This window comes from Giraffa tippelskirchi, chromosome 11 (assembly GCF_054371585.1).
Source record: "Giraffa tippelskirchi isolate mGirTip1 chromosome 11, T2T-mGirTip1v1.2.pri, whole genome shotgun sequence".
NCBI classification, from domain to species: domain Eukaryota; kingdom Metazoa; phylum Chordata; class Mammalia; order Artiodactyla; family Giraffidae; genus Giraffa; species Giraffa tippelskirchi.
The window spans coordinates 148,643,386-148,664,165 of record NC_137285.1 but is presented as its reverse complement, the minus strand read 5'-3'; the positions used below and the strand labels follow the sequence as shown (position 1 = coordinate 148,664,165).

Genomic DNA, 20,780 nt, shown 5'->3' with positions numbered 1-20,780 from the left:
ATCTTTGGAACACCAGCATCTGTGTCACCTGGGAGATAGAAGCACAGAGGCTCAGGCTCTTCCCCAAATCTACCGAATCAGAATTAGTCAGATGCTTCACAAGCACATTAAAGATACTTGTAAGTTTCTATTTTAAGATAAACAGTGCATAAATACGTGTCTGTTTTAGCAATATTCTTTAAATGGTGTAGATTTGCACGGGTGGATGTTGAGGCAGGGTGGGGGGTACTGTTAAACTGTGACTGCTCAGAATCGACAAAGAGAGTGCTTTTGCCATCTAGCAGATAAGGAATAATATGTATGGTATGACACCAGACAGCTTGGGATTGATCACAGTTCTGCCTCTTTCTAGCTGAATGATCTTAGGGATTTGTGTCTCAGAGTTTTCATCTGTAAAATGAGAATAGCAATAGTACCTAATATTGGTATTGAGGAGCTAAACAGACTTACTACATGTATTAATGAAACACTTAAGACACTGCTTGGCACACATAAATGCTCAATAATTACTACCTACTATTATTATCTGCGGATTCACAACTGCACTAAAATAGAGCAATACAGATTTGCTCAGAAAAATTATCCAAACCTTGGAAATACTGGGCAAAGGTGAGTAGCACGTCTTTTCAGTGTCATTCCGAGGCTTTCTCTAAATCCCTGGGCGGCCAAGGATTTATTTAGGAAAATGAACCTGGTTTGGTTGTTCACTGTTGATTAAAGTTCCAGACTTAGTAGAGTGATGTATTATTTATAGATTTTTTGTCCAGTAGAAATGGAAACAATTTCTATCTTGCAGAAAAATATAACCCCAAAGTTTATAGTTTACTGCCATATAGCTCAAGAACCACTTGGATATCTAACCCAACAATCTTCTCTACATTCTAACTCTCTTTCATTAAGTTGATAAAGTTTCTTTTATTAAATTTATTGTTTACTGCCTATAGTTATCTTTCAAATGTTCCTTGAATTAGCCTTAATAGCTTACTGTTTTCTTCCTTGATAAATTGTATAATCTCTTTGATGTGTTTCTCTTACATTTTGGACTTCCCTGGTGGCTCTGAGGTTAAAGCGTCTGCCTCCAATGCGGGAGACCTGGGTTCGATCCCTGGGTCGGGAAGATCCCCTGGAGAAGGAAATGGCAAACCACTCCAGTATTCTTGCCTGGAGAATCCCATGGATGGAGGAGCCTGGTAGGCTACAGTCCACGGGATCGCAAAGAGTCGGACACGACTGAGCGACTTCTCTTTCTTTCTTACATTTGTGGGAGTCACAGTTTTCAGTTTTTGAAAACTTTGTTTTCATAAACTGAAGGATACAAGCCAAGCCTATGATAATGGTTGTCTCTAAAGAAAGAGAGACATGGAACTAGGATAGATCACATGGGGATTCGATGACCTTTAATGTATTATTTCTCTGATTAAAAAAAAGAGAGAGAGATCTGTGATGTATGGCAGAAACCAACACATGATAAAGCAATTATCATCCAGTTAAAAATAAATTAAAAAAAAAATCTGAAGGGCCTTCCCTGGTGGCTCAGTGGTAAGGAATCTGCCTGCCAGTGCGGGAGACACGGGTTCGATCCCTGGCCCAGGAGGTTCCCATGGGCCGTGCAGCAGTTAAGCGTGTCCGCCCGCCGCAACGCCTGAGCCCGCTTGCTGGAGCCCGGGAGCTGCACCTGCTCAAGTCCTTGTGCCCGGGGCCGGCGCTCCCCGACAAGAGAAGCCTCCACAGTAAGCAGCCGTGTGCCACAGGGACGACTAGCTCCTGCTCGCTGTAGCTGGGGAAAGGCCCAGCACCAACGAAGACCCAACACAGCCAAAAGTAAAGAAAGAAATAAAAGTACAAAATAAATAAAATTTTTGTGAAAAGATCTGAAGCGTATATAGCAAAAACATCTACAGTTACTAAGCCAAAATAGTGGACATAGGGTATCACGTCAGTCTCTGGGTTTTTTTTAAGTTTCCCCAAAAGCGAAGCAGTAAAGTACCTAAGCAACCTTTAGGGCAAGATAGAAAGTACTGTGCACGCGTTAATCCCAATTACTGATCCCACACCATTTAAGAGGATGGAGGCTTTGTCTAAAGATTGTACACTTGGGGCCCAGGAGACATGGGTTAAAGCTTTGAGTCCAACACTAACTAGCTGCGTGACCTTGGGTAGGAAACGTCCGTTCTTTGAATATCAGTTTTGTTGTCTGTAAGATAACTACGGAAAAAATTATTTTCTTTACTTCACTCTACTTATGAATTTTGAGCTGTAAATGGAGTGAAAAGAATTGCAAGAAAGTTTTGATTTTTCTGTGGTGCTTCAAAGCTCTTTAAAATTAGTATTAATACGCACTCCCATGTTTATGGCGGCATCACTCAGGATAGCCACGTATGGAAACAACCGGAATGTCCATCACCCGATGAACGGATACAGAGCGCGTGGTGTGTGTGCTCAACGGGATGGTCTGCAGCCATGAGAAAGGCCACCCTGCCATTTGCAGCAACGTGGATGGACCCTGAGAGCAGGAAGCTCAGGGAGAAGTCAGAGACACACAAATATCACGTGATACCACTTACATGAAGAATCTAAAAAAATCTGAACTCGTAAAAACAGAGTAAAACGGTGGCTGCCAGGCACTGGGGAGTGTGAGGCGGGTCTGACGCTGCTAAGGGCACAAACGTGCACCAAATAGAAAGTCCTAGAGAGTAAACGTAACACCAGCGAACCCAGACAATGCTTTTACAGTCATCAAACTTTCTAAGAGACTGAGTGTGTGTCTGTGTCAGTCACTCAGCCATGTCCAACTCTTTGCAACACTGTGGACTGCAGCTCACCAGGCTCCCCTGTCCATGGAATGCTCCAGGCAAGAACACTGGGGTTGGTTGCCATGCCCTTCCCCAGGGGATGTTCCCCACCCAGGGATAGAACCCGGGTCTCCTGCCTCGGCAGGCAAATTCTTCACCGCCTGAGCCACCAGGGAAGCCTAAGAGACTAGATCTTCATTAATCCAACCACTAAAAAGAGATAATAATTATATGACAATAGAGGTGCTAATTATCATTGCAATGGCAACTATACATAAAAGTATCGAATTAGCATGCTATACACCTTAAACTGGCACAAAAAAAGATGATACGTCACATGTGCCGTAAGTGGATTTCAGCTTGAAAAATACAACTAGGGTTCAAAGGTTCAAACACATACAAAGCAGATAGTATGATAAATTAATTCAGATTTACTTCTTATCCAATTTGAGCAGTTAACAATTTTAGCATTTCTCCCATCAGCACTCCTCCCACTCAGATTTTAACTTTTAATATAACTTATTTTATAATTGTAATGTATTTTAACATAACTTTTTAAGCTGCAAGAATAATACCGGCTTCCCTTCTAGCTCAGTCGTAATGAATCTGCCTGCAATGCAGGACACCCAGTTTCAATTCCTGGGCAGGGAAGATCCCCTGGAGAAGGAAATGGCAACCCACTCCAGTGTTTTTGCCTGGGAAATCCCACGGACAGAGGAGCCTGGCGGTGGGGCAAGAGTCGGACACGACTTAGAGATTAAACCACACTACATATACCCTTTAGACTCACCAATTCTTTATTTTTGCCCCATTTGTATACATATATGTACCTAATAAATACATAATATATTAATGCATGCATGTGTGTGCTCAGTCATGTCCAACTCTTCGCAATCCTCTGGACTGTAGCCTGCCAGGCTCCCCTGTCATGGGATTTTCCAGGTAAGAATACTGGAGTTGGTTGCCATTTCCTACTCCACATAAAATATTAATATATATAACTCATTCAAAACCATTATCACTAGACACTTTAATGAGCAGTTCCTAGGAATGCCCCATAGAGTTATCAAAACTTGGACGCCTTGCAGCGATATGGTTTTGACATCTAATCCACAGTTCATATTTAGACTTGTCAATTCTCTCCAAAATATGTTCTTTATGTTCTTTATTTTTCCCTATGCATCCACCCAGATAATCTTAAAGAAAATTCCAGAATCCTTATGTGTATCTTTTCCTGGACTTTATTTTAATGACCATTTGTTGTTGTTCTTCAGTCACTCAGTCGTGTCCAACTCTTTGGACCCCATGGACTGCAGCACGCCAGGCCTCCCTGTCCTTCACCATCTTCCGGAGCTTGCTCAAACTCATGTCCGTTGAGTCAGTGATGCCGTCCAGCCACCTCGTCCTCTTTAATGACCATATGTGACCTTTATTTGATGTTGTTGCCTAGACTTTGCTGATGCCCTAGCACCTGGTCCTCCCACTGAGAAATCCAGGCCTGACTCGGAGCAGAGTGGAACCACCGCATCTCAGCTGAGAGCTGCTCGGTCACGTGCTCAGTACTTCCCCTCAGCTCAAACCCTCGTGATTCCAGAACCTCCACCACCCCCACTCCAGGAGCCCCAGCTGAGCCATCAAGGGACAGGCTCAGGGGAGCAGGGTCAGCTGACAAGTAGAGAGGGGGCCCTCTCCCCTGCTCCCACAAACACAGTTAAAGAGGGGGAAAAGCCACGCCTGGGAGATGATCCGTGTGCATTTTTGCTCCTGGTTAACCATTCCCTTGGCTCCTCCTTATGCCCCTTGGCATTTCCTGTGCTTAAAAAGTAGCTTCAGTTCTAAAAATACAATTTTTTAATTGCTAATATAAATAAACCACCCATTCTGTTAACAAGGCTCCCAGCATCTCCTTAGATGAGTTCCTGGTGGCTGAAGCCAGGAGAGCTTCCTAGAGGGGGTCAGGCCCCAGGACACCTGCCCCAGGGTGCCCACACGCCCCAGGGCTACATCACGGCTGGGACACAGGAACAGCAAGGAAAGGGACTCAGCCCGGCCTGACCCGGCCCTAGACTCACACTCCGTGAGAGCTCAGCGTCACCGACTCGCCCTCCAGTGCTGGAGCCCAGGGCAGGTCCTCAGTGTCCAGCAAAGTCCCCTGGGTCCTTAGTCAGAATAGCTGGGCAAACTGGCCTCCAGATTCCAGCAAGCCCCCAAGGGGGCAAGATAACGTCTCTTCACCCAGAATTCAGAGTCCAGGGAGGAGGTAGGATGGCTCCTACCTCTCCTACTGAGTCTCCCTGCAGCCAAGATGGAACCATAAGTGCCAACTCCTCAAAGAGACCCTAACCTTCCTCTGCCTCAAGACCAAAGCAAGTGACCAAATTCTGCAGGGGGTCATCCCTTCTGCCCTGAGACTGAGCCTCCCGGGATCCCAGGAGGGGATATGGACCCGGGTGTGTGTCAGGGCCTCCCCAGAGCTCTGAGCCGCCACAGCACCTGCGATCACGAGAGGGCAGAGCCAGCCTGATAAACTGGCAGGACCGGAGGCGTCCTCAGCTTCAGTCCTGAGGGCCGCTCTCTGTTCACCTGAGCCGTGCGCCCCGTCATCAGCTCTGAATCCAGAAACAGCTCTAGAGAGAACCCCAAAGACACGGGCTGGAGTGGAAGTGAGTCTTGGAATCCCCCACGTGCCTGGTGGGGAGGACCTTGAGTTCCCGCTGAGATGTGCCAGGTGGGGAGCACCGTCCGCTAAGGTGGGTGATTGTCCATCGGAAGTCCTACTGAGTTCCACCCACCAGAGCTGGTTCAGAGAGCTGAGGTCGCCTGTTCTCTTCTCCTTCCTCTCCCCCCAAATATGGACGCACCTCATTCCCTGCTCTGCCAGCCTCTAAGCACTTCCTGAGACCCCTCTGCATTCAGGGGTCCCCAGAAACCTCGTCTAGCTCCCACCCACTACATGTTCCTACTCTAACTTGGAGTGGCATGAAAGCTAATGTGTTACCCTGTTTCCAGGAGTGTGCTAAGTATGCTGACACACACTGTCTTCTACCTCACGGAAACTGAGGAGGCTGAAGCTCAGACTGTCTTTGCAATGCATTTTTTGTCCAGTAAATGTTTACAGAGGAGATCAGTCCCCACGTCCAGGCTGTCGCACACCCTCGTCTCTTCCACAAGGCTCCACCTTCCTCATCTGTCAAGGTCCAGCCCCGTCCCTTCTCTTTCTGAAGCCCTCGCTGGTCACTACAAAGGTTCCTCACAGGCACCTTCACTCCTGAGTCACAGGAGTCAGTTTGTCTTTCAACATTATTTCAAGATCCTAAATGGTCAAAGTCATGCTTTATGCTATTTTGACCAGTAGTTGTTTAAATACTGTTGAACAACCTCAATTGTTCAAATATTCTTGCATAACTGTAACTGTTCAAATATTTACTATCCTCTTGATACAAAACTTAGAACAGTCTCTGCTTTCAGAAGTTACAGTGTGATAGAGAAGCAAAACAACCCAGTAGGGGGGAAATAAAAGTCTTGGAAACAGTGGCAAAGCCCTGTTAGGCAATTCTAAATACCCGTGTGAGTCAAGTTCAACCTCCAGATTGCAGCAGCGCACAGCAGCGAATTCAGCTGGCTGAGGGGAGGCTGGCTAGCAGGGCTGCGGGAGGACATCGCGGGCTCTTCACTAGCTGAGAACCTCAGGTCCATCTGCAAAGCTGTCAGTCAAGGTCATCATCAGTGAGGGTTATTATAGATGGGCCTCGGAAGGACTCCCGTGCTCCTCTGGGAGTCGGGACGGAAGGAGTAGTTAGTCTGTCTGCACCGGGGGGAGATGGTGAGAGAGGGGTACCAGAGACCTCACCTACTGGGGAGCAGGATGGAGGCGCTCAGCCTAAACCCAGAGCTGGATGACTCTGTGGTGTGTGAGGGTGTGTGTGTGGGTGTGAGCGCGTGTGTGTGTGAGTGTGTGTGTGCGAGAGAGAGTGTGTATGTGTGTGTGAGTGTGTGAGTATGACTGTGTGTGTGTGTGTGAGTGTGTGTGAGAGTGTGTGTGAGTGTGTGAGTATGACTGTGTGTGTGTGAGTGTGAGTGTGTGTGAGTGTGTGTGTGAATGTGTGTATGAGTGTGTGTGTATGAGTGTGTGTGAGAGAGTGTGTGAGTGTGTGAGTGTATGAATATGTTAGTGTGTGTGTCTGTGTGTGTGAGTGTATGAATGTGTGAGTGTGTGTATGAGTGTGTGTGTTGTGTGTGATTGTGTGTGTGTATGAGTGTGTGAGTGTTGTGTGTGGGGGTGTGTGTGAGTGTGTGTGTTGTGTGTGAGTGTTGTGTGTGTGTGTATGAGTGTGTGAGTGGGTGTGTGAGTGTGTGTATGAGTGTGTGTGAGTGTGTGTGGGTGGGTGTGAGTGTGTGTGAGTGTTGTGTGTGTATGAATGTGTATGTATGAGTGTGTGAGTGTGTATGACTGTGTGTGAGTGTATGAATGTATGTGTGTGAGTGTCTGTGCGTGAGTGTGTGTGAGTGTGTGTGTGTGAGTGTGTGTGTGAATGTGTGTATGAGTGTGTGTGTATGACTGAGTGTGTGTGGGTGTGTGTGTATGAGTGTGTGTGTATTGTGTGGGGGTGTGGGTGAGTGTGTGTATGAGTGTGTGTGTGTGTTGTGTGTGTGTATGAGTGTGTGTGAGTGTTGTGTGTGTGTGTGAGTGTGTGTGTGAGTGTGTGTGTGTGTGTCTATGTGAGTGTCTGTGTGTGTCTATGTGAGTTTCTGTGTGTGTCAAGGGAATCTGGCTGTCGTCTTGAGAGAAAAAGAAAACCACTGATATTCTTTGTGGACCAGAGACTCGTGGATATTTTCATTTGGGCAAAATTAAGCCCTTCAACCAAGAAAGCAGAAAGGGAAGTGTGAGTATGAAAACACCGAGGGCAGCTGGTGAAGAAGCAGGAAGACGGGGCCGGAAGCTTCCAGGCTGAGTCCTGTGACCGGATTCTGCCACACCGCCAGGACGCTGACTTTCGGTGCTGCGTCCTGTGACCTACACGTGTAGATACAGGCACAAGAGAATGGGGAAGGGACCTCACCTTTCTTGAGTATTTACTGTGCTCCAGACATTCAGAGCTTTTCCATTCATTCATTTCATCTAGGCCACAGGGCAGTCCTGAGTAGATACATGTTCTCTGTTTCACAGGTAAGAAAAATAAGACTCAAAGATACAGCTTATCCAAGGAGACGCAACCAGTTAGAGGCGAGTCAGAATGAAGACTCAGGTCTGTCTGTCTCCACAGCCCGTGTCCCGTCCACTAGAGCACGACACCCTCATGCATCTTGTAGAAGACTCACGCTCGCCTGGTGTTCCTCCTCATGGTGCCTGCACGGGCGGACATAGTCAGCAAAAATATGTAAAAAAAAAAGAAAAACTACCAAATGTAAAGTGAGCGTATTACTTAAGTAGTCTAGGGATAGGAGATTGTCTTTTCCCCCAAAGGTAGTTATAACTCCCTTCATGAAACCAAACAGAAAATAAAGATTATTTGTAGAGTCAGTAATTACATTGAGGAGAGGAAGGAAGAATAGCAATATTATTATTATCAACACAAATTTAGTTCTGCTATATAATTTACATGCATGCTCCAACTGAATCCTTACAAAAACCTCATGAAATAGGTTAGAATAGATCCCCTGTTCTACAGTTAGGAAAACTGAGTCTCCCTAAGTGAATTGCTCAAACTTATGGAAGTAGTAAGCGTCTGAGTGATGATTAGTTGTCACCTCTGCAGATGATGCCTGGAGAACTAGCCTTTGCCACTGGAAACTACACCCCAGTCACCCGGTTCACCTTGCTGGGGTTCTCCAATGACCCCGACCTCCAGAAGCTTCTCTTTGGAGGCTTCCTGCTCATCTATGTCATGACCGTGGTGGGCAACCTGGGCATGATGCGCTCATCTTCACAGACTCCCGCCTCCATAGTCCCGTGTACTTCTTTCTCAGCGTCCTCTCTTTTCTTGATATCTGTTACTCCTCTGTGGTCACACCCAAGCTGCTGGTCGACTTCCTGGCCTCTGACAGGTCCATCTCCTTCAAGGGTTGCGTGCTCCAGATGACCTTCTCTGTGATGCATGCGACAGCTGAGGGCTTCCTGCGGGCTTCCGTGGCCTACGACCGCTGCACGCCACCTGCCGACCTCTCCACGACGGCTCTATCACGACCAGGGACACCTGTCTCCAGCTGGTGGCTGCTTCCTATGCTTTCGGTGGAGCTAATTCTGCTATTGAGGCTGGGAATGTCTTTGCCCTGCCTTTCTGTGGGCCCAACCAGGTACGCACTACTTCTGTGACATCCGACCCCTTCTCCGCCTGGCCTGTGCCGACACAGCCCCGGCAGGAGTGGTCCTCTATGTCTTCTCTGCCCTGGTTACCATTCTGCCTGCTGCCCTCATCCTCACCTCCTACGGCCTGGTCTTGGTGGCCATCGGGAGGATGTGCTCAGCCGCTGGGAAGGAGAAGGCCCCCTCCACGTGTGCCTCCCACTTCCTGGCCATTGCCATCTTCTACAGCACCGTGATTTTCACCTACATCCAGCCTCATGGATCCACCGATGATACCAGTGCCCAGGTAGTATCTGTCTTCCACACCATCATAACCCCCATGCTCAACCCCGTCATCTACAGCCTCCGCAACGGGGAGGTGAAGGAGGCCCTGCAGAGGAAGCTCCTGCTAAACCCTGAGAGGTTGTTTGTTGGCAAGAGGAAGGCATCGCATCTTCCAAATCAGACTGTGAACTGTCCTAGCCAGGAGCAGCCTGCCTTGGAAGGAGGGGGAGGAAGAAAGAAACAGCAAATACCATACTTTATACAGATTGTTGCTAAAGCATCTTTTCATCCATTATCATAGTCAATCTTTGCCGTTGCACAGTGAAGCAGCCATCCTTAAGATGATCTCATTTTACAGTTGAAGGATATTTCACTTAGTAAGCATAAGTTAATAATCTAAAACAATTGGTGACCGAGTAAGCATTATATTTAGAATTATAAAGAATTATATTTTGCCTGGACATCTTTGAATATGCATGTAGGGACTTCCCTGGTAGTCCAGTGGCTAAGATTCTGTGCTCCCAATGCAGGGGGCCCAGGTTGGATCCCTGGTCAGTGAATTAGATCCCACATGCCAACTAAGACCTTGTTGTTCAGTCACTCAGTCGTGTCTGACTCGGCAACCCCATGGACTGCAGCACACTAGGCTTCCCTGTCCTTCACCATCTGTCCAAGTTTGCTCAAACTCATGTCCATGGAATCAGTGATGCCATCCAACGACCTCATCCCCTAAGACAGTCAAATAAATAAAAATAAGTATTTGAAATAAACCAATAAATAAACATGCTATATGGTGAGTATATGTGTTTCAGAGAATCACACAAATGAGGAATGTGAACTTGACATAATTCAAGGTTGGATGCTGGACTGGAAGGCACGCTCTTAAACTAAGGCAAAATTTTTTTTAATGCTGCCCTCTTGGCAGTTTTCTGTGTGCTGTTTTCCTGGGTCTTAGCTGCTGTGTGCAGGGCTCTCTCTGGTTGCAGAGCGCGGGGCCACTCTTTGTTGTGGTGCAGAGGTTTCTCATTGTGGTGGCTTCCCTTGTTGCGGAGCACACGTTTCAGGAGCTGCAGCTTGCAGACCCTAGAGCAGGCTCAGCAGTTTGGCACACTAGCCCAGCTGTTTCGTGGCTTGTGAAATCCTCCCAGACCAGTAATGGAACCCGTGTCCTCCCCATTAGCGGGCCGACTCCTGTCCACTGCACCACCAGGGACGTCCAAGACAGTCTGAACTCGGACTGTGCTGGCCTCTCTCTGAGATTTCAGGATCATCAAAAGCCTTTTTTCAGGTCTATCTTAAGGATGTGATTCTAGATATAGACAATCTTACTAGACAAAAAGGCTTACCACAGCATCATGCTTGAAAACAAAAACTTGGGAGAAACCTAAATATTCAAAGCAGGAAAAAACTAAACCCCTAAATGTTATGTTTATGGAGACAACATAATAACATGGAGAACAGGAGGTCAGAATACTGTGATTGCAACAGTGTGATAAAAAGGAGTAGGAAAAACCCGGAGGAAACACACAACGCTGACGCTGGGAAGGACTGAAGGTGGGAGGAGAAGGGGACAACAGAGGATGAGATGGCTGGATGGCATCACCGACTCGATGGACATGGGTTTGAGTAAACTCCGGGAGTTGGTGGTGGACAGGGAGGCCTGGCGTGCTGCAGTCCATGGGGTCGCAAAGAGTCGGACACGAGTGAGCAGCTGAACTCAAGTGACCTGAACTGAACACACAACGATGTAAATGATGGTCGCACTAGAGTAGTGGCGCTGTGGGAAGAGGTTTTTCTATTTTTCTCAAAAATTTTACAAAACTTTTAAAAAATTTTATTTATTTATTTTTTCACTTTACAATATTGTATTGGTTTTGCCCATACATTGACGTGAATGAGCATGTTCAATTTTGACATTTTATTCTAAAAATGGATAATTTAAAAATCCTTTCCAGTAAACTAAGCATGAAAATACCTTACTTTTTTGTCTCTCCATCCAGAAAGTAAATATTTACTAAATTCTTCCTATGCGTCACATTCCTTTAATAAACCAAGTTTTTAGTACATACCTACAATTAAGGTCAGGACTAGAACATTATGGTGAAGAGACTTGATAAAAATTAATCTAATTCACTCACCTGTAAAAGTATACATGAGGTCATCAGGTACACCACAGGGCGGTAGGACCCACCGAGGTCAATATTCAGAACATGTATTACGCAGCTTTATGCTGCAGTGACAAACCCCACAATGTCCGTCAGTTAACGCCACAAAGGCCTTTACCTGCGCTAACCTGGAGATGCGCCAGGTGACGCGCCAGGGCAGACTTTATGCATCCATCAATGTCTGGACCCCTTTCATCCGACAATGCCATCATCTCAAACTTGAAGAGCCCTCCAAGGCTGTCAGGGGAAATGATCAAGAAGGTCATGGACAGAGCTCTTAACTTCCTGGCCTGAGGTTGGCTCACATCACCTCACCCGCTTATGGCTTCAGCATAACTGCAGAAGGGACTGGGAAATACAGCCTTCTTAGTCCAGACGTAGGAAAACTAAATGAGATTTCATAAACACATAGCTTTGTCTCTGTCTCTGGCCAGTTGGGCAGTTGATTACACCATCTTCTGTACGGAGGTCTAAACACCACCAGACTCAACCTGAAATAAGCTTCTGGTTAACTCACGTGCATGCGTACTAAGTCAAGTCAGCTGTGTCTGACTCTTGGCGACCTCGTGCACTGTAGCCCACTAGGCTCCTCTGTCCAAGAGATTCTCCAGGCAAGAGTACTGCAGTGGGTTGCCACGCCCTTCTCCAGGTTAACTCACGCTTCTACATAATTAAGGCGAACCGTTTCTTAGGGTGAAAATGTTTAAACATCCTTTGCCTGTGCTGAGCTGCCTCTGTCATTTTTTGAACTACTCGCTAAGCTCGTGGTGCCACTACAGGCAGCAGAATGAATTCTGAGACCTGCTAGTTGACAGTTGCCTCAAGTTGCAGGTCACAGTTCCCTGGAATTCTAAATCCATTGTGCAACACAGTAATATTTACTAAGAAGGAAGTGAATCTAAGTCTAAACCCTGTAATGTATCACCCATGAGTGCATATACACAAACATTTATGTTCTTCAAGAGAGAATAAGAAACGACAAAAAGGAAAGCGTTTTGAAAGCATGAAAGTCAGAAAACAAAGATAAAGAGAAACGTGCGTGTGACACACTCGATGGTGCAAGTTGGAATTGATAGGTGAGCGGGTGCTGCCCACCCCGCTAAACAAACGCGAGCAAACGTCTACACGTCCACTCTGAGGAGCAGGAAAGCAGCGTCCTCTCCCAGTCACTGCTGGGTCCTCGGCGTCTACAACAACGCCTGGCACATTACGGACACTTGATAAATCCCCTTGATAAATGAAAGGGCCTCTGCATGCTGCTTGCCTTGGACCTGCGGCATCGTCATCACCTGAGAGCTTTTGAGAAATAGAGACGGGAGACCCACCAGATCAGAAACTATGATGGCTCTGTGTGAACTGGGCTGACTGCTTTTGAGAACAATTTGGCATCAAATAAAAAAGCTGAATATGTACATACACTATGATTCAGCATTTCAATGAGTAGGCATATAATCAAGAGAAATTCTTGCACATTTGCATTTTGAAATATATACCAGAAATGCTTAAAGCAACACTATTTCTCATAGCAAAAAAACGTGAAAGCAACTGTAGGAACAGATGAACAAAACAGAGCATATTCACACAACAAAAACTAAACAGCAGCAAAAATAAAAGAAGTATGGGTTATGTATCAAAATAAATGTCTCTAAAACATAAGATTGAATGAAATAAGGAAGTAACAGAAGAATGTACACAGTGTTACTCCATTTATAGAGTTTAAAAATAGATAATGACCCAGCAATTACTCCTGGGTATATATATACAAATATATGTAAACGTGTATCTCCAAAGAAAACAAAACCCTAATTTGAAAATAGGCATACACCCCAATGTCCATAGCAGCATTATTTATAATTGCCAAGGTATGGAAGCAAACTAAATGCCCATCAATGGATAAAAATGGATAAGAATTTATTATATAAAAATACACTTTATTTATATAAAAATTTATCCATTTGTCGATGGATAAAAATGAGGTGGTATGTATACACACACACACACACACACACACACACACACACACACACACACACACACACACACACACACACACTAGAATAATACTCAGCCATAACAAAAAAGAAAGTTTTGCCACTTGCAGAAACACAGATGGCCTTGGAGGACATTATGCTGAGTGATATAAGTCAAACAGAAAAATACAAATAATGTATGATATCACTTATATGTGGAATCTAAACAATACAACAAACTAGTGAATATAACAAAAAAGTAGGGTTACTATGGGGACAGGGGAGTGGGAGGTACAAACTATTGGGTGTAAAATAGATTGAGTGCGCATTGTACAACATGAGGAATCTAGCCAATATCCTGTAATAACTGTCAGTGGAAAGTAACTTTTTAAAATTTTTAAAAAATTTAATGGGCAAAATTAAACAATTATAATATTTAGAAATGTATTCGTAGATGGTAAAGCTGTTTAAAATAAAGCAAGGAGTGATTACACAAAATCTGGGATAGTGCTTACTGCTTATTGGGGAGAAAAAGAAGGTGAAATTGTTACCAAGTTCAAGCTCACCCCATGGACAGGACAATAAATCCAAGAAACAGGTGTTGAGCCAAGGAATACGACTTTATTCAGTCATATTTGGCTGACTGAGAGGATGACAGATTAATGTCTCAAAATAACGATTTTACGGGAGCCTGGCTGCCAGATTCTTTTATAGAGCGGAGATGGGGAGGGTACGTGGGGAGACAAAGTAAAAAGGCCATTAATCTGAGTCTTGTCAATATCTTCCAGGACGGCATGCCTTCAGCAGGGGCTGTCTCCATGTCCTCCTTTCTGCCATCCACAGGTGGACAGGATCCTGAAGAAAGCCACTTTAGTTTCACAGTCTGGCAAAGGGGCAGGGCTCCCCGAGGCGGGCTGTTGTGTATGATTATAATAACAAAAGCAGAAGAGCAAGTCGAAGAAACAGTTCTAACATGGAGTCAGAATCGGCTCTTCCTCGCCACAAAATTAGAAAGAGGCTCACAGGCGCGTCCTGAGGTCCTGTTACAGGAGATGTAAACTGTGGACCACCCCCAACTCCGTCACCTGGGAGCTGGTGAGACACACAAAACCTCTAGCTCTTCCCCAAACCCACTGATTCCGCATCTGCATTTTAACATGGTCCTCAGGCGACTCACAACCACATTAAAGATATAAAGTTCTGTTTTTAAGGTAGATAGTACACGTGCCTGCGTGCTCACTCATGTTCGACTCTTTGCCACCCCATGGACTGCAGCCCACCAGGCTCCTCTGTCCTTGGAATTTTCTAGGCAAGAATCCTGAAGTGGGTTGCCGTGCCCTCCTTTGAGGAATCTTCTCTACAACCCGCGTCTCTAGTGTCTACTGCATTAGCAGGAGGATTCTTTACCACTGTGCCACCTGGGAAACCCAGACAGTGCATACGTAGGTGTTTGTTTTAGCAATATTCTTCAAATGGTGTAGGTTTCATACACTTTTACTTGTGTATTTTGCAATTAACAACATTTTTTCAATATACAGTTTGAATAGTTTTTAAATGTTTCTCAGAATAAATATAAAAACAAAGATCACATATGAAAAAAAGGAAGATGACAAAGAACTGAAACAAAACTCAGGTATTTAGACTCAAAATCCAGCGCTATTTCCATTCTTCCCTGCCTTTGCCCCTAGGCAGTAAATGAATGGACCCCCAGGAATTGATCAATTTCCAATTCTTCCTGCAACTGCATGGGCCAAAGGCCACAATAAAAATAGAAGACTACTGGAAGCTTTGGTGATGGACCATTCTTACCTAGATATTCAGGGGTGGGCTAGGAAAGTTATTTTCCTACTCAGATAATCCCTGCCTCTGGAAACTTTTTTTTTTCCCTGAAAAATATTTCCGACAGTGAAATGCCTGAAATTTGAATGTTGTACTTATATGTTTTATACGTTTGGAAGGAAAGGAGGGAGAGAAGTGCTACAATTCAGAGAGCTAAAAAAATATTATGAAGTCTCAAATATGATAGAAACACTTAGTTTATATCTGAAGATTATGCACTGCATATCTAAGTATTTAACTTATTAACAACAGATTATACTTTAAATACTGATAACACATGTGCATACGCTCAGACGTGTCGGACTCTTTGCAGCCCCATGGATTGTAGCCTGCCAGGCTCCTCTGTCCATGGAATTTTCCAGGCAAGAATACTGATAAACAAACTCTCTTTTTTTATTTTCTGTGCAGCCTCATGGCTTGCAGGATCTCAGTTCCCCGACCAGGGATGGAACCCGGGCTCCTACAGTGAAAGCACCAGGTTGTAACCGCTGGACCACCAGGGAATTCTCTCAGATTTAACTTTCTACTGGAACTTTGCAGTTCACAAGTCCTGATTCATTTTTTTCCTTTGAAATGGGATTTGAAAGGAGAAAATCTAATTTTAATCTTGGATATAAAGATCTGCTGATAGTAATTAGGCAAATGATAGAGCAGGAAACTGTAACTATGAAAACGACTTTCCAATGCTCTTTTAAAATTTGTAAAGAGAAAATGCAACACTGATTGTCTTTCTCCCTTCATAAAGGAGACTGCAACTGGCTAAATCACCGTCTGCAGCTTGGTGGACTGTGAACTTCCTTCTGTTGAGGGTTAGCTGATGCTGATACTCAGCTTCTTAGGAATAGGTGCTTATCCGAACTGCTCCAAACTCACCTGTGTGAAGAGTTTGACTTTATTTTTTTCTTGGCAAGGTCTTTTGAGTTCCTCTTCCTGGAACGAAAGTGTTGGTCACTCAGACCTGTCCTACTCTTGTGACCCCATGGTGGATTGTAGCCCGCCAGGCTCCTCTGTCCATGGGATTTTCCAGGCAACAATACTGGCGTGGGTAGCCATACTCTTCTCCAGGGGATCTTTCCGACACAGGGATTGAACCTGGCTCTGCATGGCAGGTGGACTCTTTACCATCTGAGCCACCAGGGAAGCCCTTCCTGAAATAGGAGAAGGCAACCCACTCCAGTATTCTTGGCTGGAGAGTCCCCATGGACAGAGGAGCCTGGAGGGCTACAGTCCATAGGGTCTCAAGCTGTTGGACACAGACACTCTGCCAAATAGCAAAAACGTTCCCTCGGGCAATTCTGGGCAATCAGAGTCAGTTTAAAGGCACCCTCCAACCCTTCCCTAACACCCACCCATACACACACTCCTTCCTTTCCCAGAGCTTAGAGTGCAAAGGAGCCGGGCTGGGATATACAGAAACATCGCCTGCTCCTCTGTGGTGGTCTCTCCGTGCTGGCCTTTCCCCAGACTTCCTCTTTCCACCTGGTTTACCAGTTGCCAGACCATGAAGTCATGGTCCTGACTCCAAATCCGAATGCCACTCTAGACTCAGCCTCTGCCGGGACACTCTCAGAGGGGTTGGCCACACTTGGTGCACTCTCAGAGGGGTTGGCCACACTTGGTGCACTCTCAGAGGGGTTGGCCACACTCACACCCTCCCATGCCGTTCCGGATCTGTGTCCAGCCCTGCCATACACCCACTTCTTTCCACTGCTCCTTGGAGTAATCGTTCCCTTACTTCATGAGGTATGGCGGCTCTGGAGACTGGACCACAGGATTCCTTCTGGATTCACCGGCCCTGTCCCTAAGCTCTCCACAGCTCTTTCTTAACTTGCAAGCCTAGGGAATTTTAATCTGGAGGGAAAGAAAAGCTCTGGAAAAAGCTGATTTTGACTGAGCACCTCTTCTTGTATGCCTGTGGTTAAGGCACAAGTGTATGCCCTGGGTCACTGAAGACTCTAGCTTTTGAAGTTCAAAAGCTTTTTATCACAAAAGTTTTATCTCTGCCTTGAGTTTCCAAAACATATTTTAAGCCTCAAAGGCCAGGGATTGACTTTTTTGGTATTTGCACTATGCACCACTAACTTCACCCCAACGTGTGGCTGCCAAGAGGTCTTGTTTGAAGAGGGAAAGATCATTGAGTTTGTTTGTTTGTTTGTTTAATTATTTAAAAAAATCAGTGTATCAAAATAAGATTCTGCTATATCTAATTGTAAACATTCACGCGTTTTCTCCACCATGACACCTTATCTTTTACCCATAAGCTTTGGAAATATATGTACAGCATTTTGTACATGTGTTTTAAATTTTGTTGTCCTCCTTTATAATTGAACACAGTTGTCAAACTTACTTAAATTCAATAAGCATCAAATTTACTTTTTTTGGCATACCCAGTGGTATCTTTCTTTGTCTCAGTTGTAAAATCATCAACATCAGCACTTTATTTTTCCATTTTCCACTATATTTCTATAAATAAGGGTAAATATGCAATAAAATGTTCGAGGAGTTACACAAACATTGCCATATGTAGATGGCAGCACTACGCAGATGAAGCTATTGGCTGACAGCAGCACTCTGAGGGAGCATAAAATAGTTGTCTACAGAAATAGAAACGTCAAATTTGATATAAGAAGGGAGTTTAGAGGTGCGGTTATCTATGAAAGGACCAGTTGTATAAAAGTTAATGATTACCCAGATTTTGATTCGTTTTTTGTTCACCCTTACCTATCTTCACATGTCTAAGTGGAAACAATGAAAACAATTCTACTTATAACAGTTTTGAAAGTGTGAAAGTGTTAGTCTGTCATGTCTGCCTCTTCTTGACCCCGTGGACTTTAGCCCTCCAGGCTCCTCTGTCCATGGGGTTCTCCAGGCCAGAACACTGGAGTGGGTTGCCATTCACTTCTCCAGGAAATCTTCCCAAGCCAGGGCTTGAACCCGGGTCTCCTGCCTTGCAGGACATTCTTCACCATCTGAGCCACCAGGGAAGCCCTGTAATGGCTTTATTAAAATATAATTTCCGTATCCTACAATTCATCTAAGTACAAAAAATCCACACCTCTCCTCTTCCTTTGTCTCTCCTTTGTTATTACACTCACAAAATTTCTGATAGCAGATGTTTGGGGTTTCCCCCGCACACCAAGCAATTCTCAGTGATACCAGCTAGATGTTCTACAATTCACCAAGCAAAGTTAGCCCAGACCCCACAGGTAAGGGCCCAGCCCCACAAGACTGCTCTCCACTTGAGACACCAAACCAAGCAGTAGGCGCTTAGGTTATGCACAACTTCAGTCTGACTTGGTTGCAAATTGGATTTGCAAATTGGATTTAAGATTCCTCTCCCCTTGCTGGAGTATGGGCAGTGGCGTATGGGCAGTCCTTTTCATGGCTGAATAATATTCCGTTGGATCTACACCATTTAATGAACCCATTCATCAGTTAATAGACATGTGGATTGTTTTTGCCTTCTAATTATGATGAATAATGCTGCTAGGAACATTCATGTACAAGTATGAACACATGTTTTTAATTCTTTAGGAACAGAATTGCTGGGTCATACAGAATCCCTATGTTTAATCTGTTGAGGAACCATCAGAGTGTTTTCCAAAGTGTCGACATCATTTCACATTCCCACCAGCAGTGTCTGAGGGCTCCAGTTTCCTCCCATCCTTACTAATACTTGTTCATGTCCGTCTTTTACCATGAAAAACATCCTCGTGAACGTGAAGTGGTATGTCTTGCTGTGGTTTTTTCATTTTCTTGATGACCAAAAATGTTAAAAAATCTTTTTATGTGCTTATTGACCATTTGTATATCTTTTCCAGAGTAAATGTATATTCAGATGGAATGCCCATTATTAATTGGGTTATTTTCATGATTGAGTTTATGTGTTCTTTATATATTCTAGATACAAAATCCTTTAGCAGATAATGCAATTTGCAAATATTTCTTCCATTCAATAAGATATCTTTTCATTCCTTTAAAAGTGTCCTGTTTAGAGAACTAAACAGACATTTCTCCAAAGAAGACATACAGATGGCTAACAAACACATGAAAAGATGCTCAACATCACTCATTATTAGAGAAATGCAAATCAAAACCACAATGAGGTACCATTTCACACCAGTCAGAATGGCTGCTATCCAAAAGTCTACAAGCAATAAATGCTGGAGAGGGTGTGGAGAAAAGGGAACCCTCTTACACTGTTGGTGGGAATGCAAACTAGTACAGCCACTATGGAGAATAGTGTGGAGATTCCTTAAAAAACTGGGAATAGAACTGCCATATGACCCAGCAATCCCACTGCTGGGCATACACACCGAGGAAACCAGAATTGAAAGAGACGCGTGTACCCCAATGATCATCGCAGCACTGTTTACAATAGCCAGGACATGGAAGCAACCTAGATGTCCATCAGCAGACGAATGGACAAGGAAGCTGTGGTACATATACACAATGGAATATTACTCAGCCATTAAAAAAAATACATTTGAATCAGTTCTATTGAGATGGATGAAACTGGAGCCCATTATACAGAGTGAAGTAAGCCAGAAAGAAAAACACCAATGCAGTATACTAATGCATATATATGGCATTTGAAAGATGGTAACGATAACCCTATATGCGAGACAGAATAAGAGACACAGATGCATAGAACAGTCTTAGGGACTCTGAGGGAGAAGGTGAGGGTGGGACGTTCTGGGAGAATAGCATTGAAACATGTATATTAGCATATGTGAAATAGAACACCATTCCAGGTTCAGTGCATGAGACAAATGCTCCGGGCTGGGGCAATGGGATGACCTAGAGGGTTGGGATGGGGAGGGAGGTGGGAGGGGGGTCCAGGAGAGGGAACACATGTAAACCCATGGCTGATCCATGTCAGTGTATGGCAAGAACTACTACAATATTGTAATTAGCCCCCAGCTAAAATAAATAAATTTATTTAAAAAAAAAAAAGTGTCCTTTGATGCACAAAACTTTTTAACTTTGATGAAGTCTAATTTAGCTGTTGATATGGGCTGATTTTTTTTGTCACCCCCAGCTCCTCTCAGAAAAATTCAGATGTTGAAGCCCTCATCCCTAATATGATAGTATTAGGTGATGGGGCCTTTAGGAGATAATTACATCCAGATGAGGTCGTGAAGGAAGGGCCCTCATGGTGAGATCGATGTGCTCGTAAGAAGGAATGCCAGAGCGCTTGTGCTTTCCCCCTGTTTTCTCCTTCCTTTCTTCCTTCTTCTTTCTTTGGAGGATGTAGTGAGAAGGCAGCTATCTGCAAGCCAGTAAGAAAACTTTCACCAGAACTTGACTGTGCCAGCACTCTGGTCTCAGACCTCCAGCCTCTGGAGCTGTGAGGAATACATTTCTCTTGTTGAAGCTACCAGTCCGTGGCATTTTGTTGTGGCAACCTGAGCTAAGAATTTATTTATATTTTGCTTGCTTG

General features: G+C 44.7%; 1 long non-coding RNA gene across 1 annotated transcript; it reads left to right on the top strand.

Moving 5' to 3' along the window:
• The first annotated feature begins 4 nt into the window (after positions 1-4).
• LOC145525586 (uncharacterized) lies at positions 5-8,191 on the top strand. Its single transcript, XR_014068309.1, has 2 exons — positions 5-119; positions 4,067-8,191. It is a non-coding gene; the product is annotated as an uncharacterized LOC145525586 (long non-coding RNA).
• Positions 8,192-20,780: the final 12,589 nt, after the last annotated feature.